A 6,434-nucleotide genomic window follows, 5' to 3' on the forward strand; every position below is an offset into this window, starting at 1 on the left:
TCACTTTCTTTAATATCTTTCAATATTTTATGTGTGACTCATATACACTAGAAATCGGTGAAGACTTTGAACGTAAAATAGAATTTTATTACATATATCTACAAAGAAATATTTTGGTTATTACAAATTTTAAGAAAGAACCAGGTGTACAGTTAAGATTGTGTCAATTCTTCGAACTCTTTCCAAAGTGGCTGTCATTTAACTTTACTGTATTATTTCGAAAGATTAGAATAAATGCTTCATATAAATATAAAGTTAGATTTTGTATCTCGTCGCAGGATGAGGATCTCGGATGGATTCGTGGGTAACAGCGTCTGGAAAATAGCAATTCCTATTAATTTTTTTTAATAAAAATAAAAAATACTTTTTCGTATGTCAATAATTCAGGCTGCAATGGCACTAAAATGAATTTTAATCAAAATACAGACTACATGGAATATTTAGAATGGATCATTATGGCATTTTGGGTATAAATATTTTGAGAATAATGAAGTTGCCAAATTCAAATAGACAGAGCAAACAGTTTTATATTATTATTTTAGTAAAATCATTCCATATTTTCATGCAGTAATATTCTATTAACTCGTGTTTGACAGTTCCTATGAACTAAAACACTATCAATACATTGTTAACTATAATTTAAGTAGGGATTCGTGGGTAACCAAAATTTTCGTGGGTAACACATATTTGAAGGTATGTATTGGTAAGCGGCAAAATAGAAAATATTACAGAAGGTTGGAAACCACCATGCGCTTATTCCTCCACTGTGTTTCAATGATTCCCGTTTCTCTAACCAATTGCATTTACCCAAAAAATGGTAATTTAGGATAATCAATCAAAACTTCATGATGCAGCTTCAGTATACCTTCAAGAGGACGCTATTAAACAGGACTGTTTTGGAACCTATTTCGCATGTTTTCAAAATGTTAAGATGCATAAGAAACATATAATTTACGAGTAAATCCTTGGATTCGTGGGTAACGCCGAATTCGTGGGTAAAGCTATAAGTACTATAGTACCGTTTGGGGTTTGCGTATCTTAGGTGTATAAACTGTAAGTACTGTCAAAATTATAGCATACCCATGGCTTGAATATGTGCTGATTTAAACTTAAAATAAACGATCTCCTTATTTTTGAAGGTTAGCGTCTATTCGGGATTCGTGGGTAACAAAAGTTAAAACCGTCGTAGATTCTTTTTTAAAGCGGTGAACGTATTTTTACGATTTACAATTTTAAGCGCTTGTCAAATTAAATTCAGTGTCCAAAGTCATTAAATGTTAATTTAAGTTATGGCAATTATATTTGCTGGACTCGTGGGTAATAGTTGATACGTGGGTAACGTCAAATTTGATTTTATGGAATTTTATGGGTAAAACGTATTTGCATAAAATAATCACTTGGACCTCAGAATTATAGAACGAAACTTCGTTTCATGATATAGTCATTTATGGCATATTCACTTAACATTTTTCAGAACGATCATTTTATTTTTGATACGCGGGTAACAAAATTATTAGCTAAATTGACTTAATGGCCTCTAGAGTCCACAAACTTTGGTGGAATTCAATCGTTTTACATATGATGAGAGATCATGCAAACGACTTTCTAACGGTAATAATTTCATTTTGATTGAAGGACATTCAATGACATATATGGTGCTTTATCTTTGAATTCGTGGGTAACGCCAATTCATTTAAACTATCATAACTTGTCCCCTGGTATGACTTGCTAGTAAAGGCCTATATGCACAAAGAGAGCACATTGGACGTGACATGATATGCTCCATCAATAACGTGATTTCCTTTATTAATGACATTTTAAAGTGGAAAGTTAACAAAGAGAGAATTTTGTCCCTTTGCTGGAATTCTCGCTATTCGCAATAAGGGCGCCGCCAGCGGATTTTGCGATGTAATCGTGATGTATCATGGGGAAAAGGTCGACATCCAAGTCCGCGCAATACGAATATTACCATGCTATTACATAGGAACACGTGACAATATTTTTTAGTTTGTCAAAATAAAGGTGTTACACGCGAATCGATACTCAATAATACTTAATAATGTGATTTGAAATGTGCACAATTAATTTTTCTCTATCGATTTGCGTGTAATACTGTTATATTGACAAACTAAAAATATTGTCACGTGTTCCTATGTAATAGCATGGTAATATTCGTATTGCGCGGACTTGATTCGACCTTTTCCCATGATACATCACGATTTTCCCATGATACATCACGATTACATCGCAAACCGCTGGCGGCGCCCTTATTGCGAATAGCGAGAATTGACCATATATATATGTGGATTCCAAGCATACGGCAGAGGGATAAAGACGCCCGGGAATGACTGTGCCAATTTCGGTTTTACCATTATAGTCCTGAAATTAAACTTTAACCTCACACGAGATAAATATATAGCTGCTTCTTATCAGTACAAATGATAAGCTTGATTACCATTGACTATTATTAACGTGGTGTAATCAATATGTATATACCACATCTCATGACATCTACGGAAATAGTTGCTGCTGGTTTTTCTGAGCTTCTGTCCGCTGCTAAATAGAAGGTATGTTCCCGATCTATTTGATCTAGGAAAACGATATAGACAAGTACGATACATGTACAATAGGGGACTGTGAGATTACATGTGCGTGTTTAAATCAACATGGTGTTTAGGTCAGAATCTGATCTGAATCTGAATAAATGATTCTTAATAGGTTGATTTTTCTGCCATAGTGTTTTGTGGTACCTTTGCAGCGATGAGTTGATGGGTAGTACGTTTTCAGGTGAGACCACTGCGCCCAACAGGGGCGCATTTTGGCAATGGTGCCCAACCGCCCAATTATGAGACATTTTGACTGGCACTGAATTGCCAGCACTGAGCACAATACAATCAAGACCCTTTATATGTCAGCTGAAAGCAGGACCTTTACTTATGTTGCAACTCGCACCTGGAACAGATGACCAATTGGTAGGGAATCACAATCAGCGGGTATCTTCAAGAGGGTTCTAAAGTCACATTTTGTTTCCTTTTTGTAGCCTTTTTTTTTATCACAGGCAGTTCTCGCTGATTTTTTTCTTCGTGTTATTCTTTTGCTTTGTTTTTTGTTTTTTGAGCGCTAAGTTGAGCGCTATATGAATATTTAAGACCCTCCGTACTAACAAATCGAAGACCCCCTCCCCCATCCCGTGGTAACCATCTCTAGCTGCAACAGCATTGCCAATCATTTCCCTGTTCCGGAGATGAACAACTAATTTGCCATTTGACGTAAAATTGTTCAGGCAGCTTTCCAGAAATTAACCTTCGCGCGATGCAATTCGTTGTACGTTGACAGTGGTTGCTGAAATGTCATGCATGGGAGCCTAAAAAATATAACGCAAACAAGGAGATTTCCAGGGCCGGCAAATACTTGAGAAAAAAAGTGCGCGAACATGGTAATTCCCTTGAAAGACGAGCCACAATTAAAATTATTTAGGTATAAAAAACACACGGGGAAACACATAAACAAATAAACTAAACAAACATTATCAAAAGAAAGAAATTAATACATTAAAGGAGGATGTTGCTATTATCATCATCCCTCTTTTATATATCAAAATTTGGTATCAGTGGAAAGCCAATATTTGTTCTCGTTGACTTTGTGAAATATTAGGCCTAAAAGATGTTTTATTTTAGCGCCCAAAACGTGTCGTAAATGAGGCAACTCAATTTTTTATTACATACTGTCCTATTTGAAAAAAAAAAATAAATAAATAAAAAATAACTGAAGATAAAGTTTATCAATGCAATGATGATACAAACATCAGTTAATTGACACATAACTATAGCCAAATAAATAATTGACACTAATTTACTGTCAAAATCAAATACATGCATGATTACAGATAATAGAAATTCAAATGTGTCATAATAGTACATGACGACTGCATCAATATACAAACCATTTCATGCAAATCTTCCTACCTGCATATGTGACACGATCTGGTCCATGGGGGCCAAAGGAGGCATTTTTGAAAATTGAGTTACTTTAATTATTACCTTATACAAACAATAGACTATCAGATACTGAAAACACCAAATGTCTAGCATACTTGGTTCTAAAGTTCTGAAGCTTTGTGATGTGTATTTTTTTTAATGTATTTTATTGTTTTTTACTCCATATTTTTGCCTTTATCTCAATTTCAAATTTGCCGCCTTTGGCCCCCATGGACAAGATCATGTCATATATATGAAATCAAGCATTCAATGCTTTATAATTCCGGCATGTTCATTAGTGAACATAATTATTGTAATGTCCTACAGGGTGTCCCTGAAATAACTGTATCGTCGGAAACGTAATTGTTTGGGTATTTTAACGCCACAACTAAAAATAACTATTAAAAGGGCATTTCGTGATCCACAGTTTCATCCCCCCACTTTTCTCAAAAAAAGTTGAGATTTTTATATCACTGGAAACCTCTGGATACATAATGTTTATGTACAAAATATTTCCTGCAGATTAATTCGATTAGCAAAGATATCGTGAAAATTGAATTTCGTTCTGGTGCACCAGAACGAAATTACAACGCATTGTCTATGGAGCAGTGTAATACACATAATCATGCATAACTCGCGAACGCAAAATCGGAATCAACTGAAATTTTGGGAATAGGTTTTTTCGTGGATATCTAATGAAAAATGACATAAATAGCGGATGCTATAGGATCACGAAATACTCCTTTAAGTACTTGTTGTAAAAAGTTTTGATCGACCACTAAGTTGAATACACTGCATAAATATTGCACCTGTCAAAAACAGCTAGCTACTCCATTTTGAAATTATTAAGTGACCTTTGATACCCACACAGTGCAATTTTAACATGGTTTAAGCTATACTTTTAGGGTCAAATCAAAAGAAGCGGATAACCAGCGGGAGCTAGCGGATGAGTCCTTAGAGAATCTATGTTTCTGGGAACCTTCTGGGTAACTCATTTGAAGCTATTTGCACTATTTGAGTTTTTGGGAGACTTCCGGATGTCTGAAACTTTTGGACAACTTAAGCTAGGTATCCGCAAGGTATCCGCTAGCAGGTACTTTCGGATAACTCTGGTAAAGGTACTCGAAAAGATCATGATTATCACCGAATGGCCGAATTTTTTTTTTGCTATTGGTACGTTTTCAGGGGAGACCAATTGGGCGCATTAAGTTGGCAAAAGTGCCCTTGAAGCGTAGGTGTTTTTTTTTGAAAATTGGTATTGCTTACTTGCTTGCTTGCTTAGGTCGACTCTTGTTGTAGTACTCCCATAATGGCCCTCCAAACTGCTCTATTCAGCATAGAATTTTTGATATCTGGTCTTGTTAATCCCGTATTGGGGGGGGGGGGGTCTCTAGCGGCAACCGCATTTGCAGATCCTTTCGCAATATCCCTGTTCCTGAGATGACCAAATAATTTGCCACGCGCAGATATGAAAATTGTTCAGTCCAGCTTAGAGCCAGAACTAGCTATGTCCATTTGTTTTCTCAATTACATGTTACTCATTTCGGCAACAAATGTACGGTTAATTATGCCCTCCATAATAAATGCAAGTGACTTTGGGGTATATGCATGGTCACTTGAACAATTATAGTAGCTTATAGTTAGACGCAAGTGACCATCATATACCCAAAAGTCACTTATACATTTTCTTATGGAGGGCAGAATTAACCGTACATTTGTTACCGAAATGAGTAACATGTTATTGAGAAAACAAATGGACATAGCTAGTTCTGGCTCTAAGCCCTCGATTTAAAACTATGTTTTTCCCTAAAACCCAACACTATATAACACCACTCACTCTCCCAACAGAGTAATAAAATCTCTACGCTTTATCTGCTTATAAGAAGTGACGTCACACATATACCAAGGCTTTCCTTGCACAAACTGGCTCTTTGACCCATCGTGAAATGTGATATATGAAACTAGGATTATACCATTTTGTGTCAGGGGATTGCTTAAATATATTATCCCTTAATAAATGAAGAAAGATTAGGAGGTTTCAGTTAAATAAACTTGAATAAATTCATAAATTCAATTAATTAATTAATTAATTAATTAATTAACCAATTATTCAAACAGTATACAATCAGTTAGACAAATACAATTTGCACCGCATTTCATTAAAGTCTTTTTTTTTTATAATTGTTCAGATATAACTTAACTGTTACTTAAGTACATCTTGTATCTCTAATATAATACCATCAACAATAAAAACTAATAATAATTTTGTCAAGATGTCAAAACTTTCTTATCATTTTTATATTTAATTACCACCAACTACATTTATTTTTATATTAATATGTCGACTAATAAAACGCCATGATATACTAGTATTTGATTTCTGATTCTTTAAGTTTGTTTCCATGCCCACCACTCTCCTCTCTGAACCAGATGCATCCCTTTTAAAAGTGTTTTCAA

The sequence above is a fragment of the Amphiura filiformis genome, chromosome 15, assembly GCF_039555335.1.
Source record: "Amphiura filiformis chromosome 15, Afil_fr2py, whole genome shotgun sequence".
In the NCBI taxonomy this organism is placed as follows: domain Eukaryota; kingdom Metazoa; phylum Echinodermata; class Ophiuroidea; order Amphilepidida; family Amphiuridae; genus Amphiura; species Amphiura filiformis.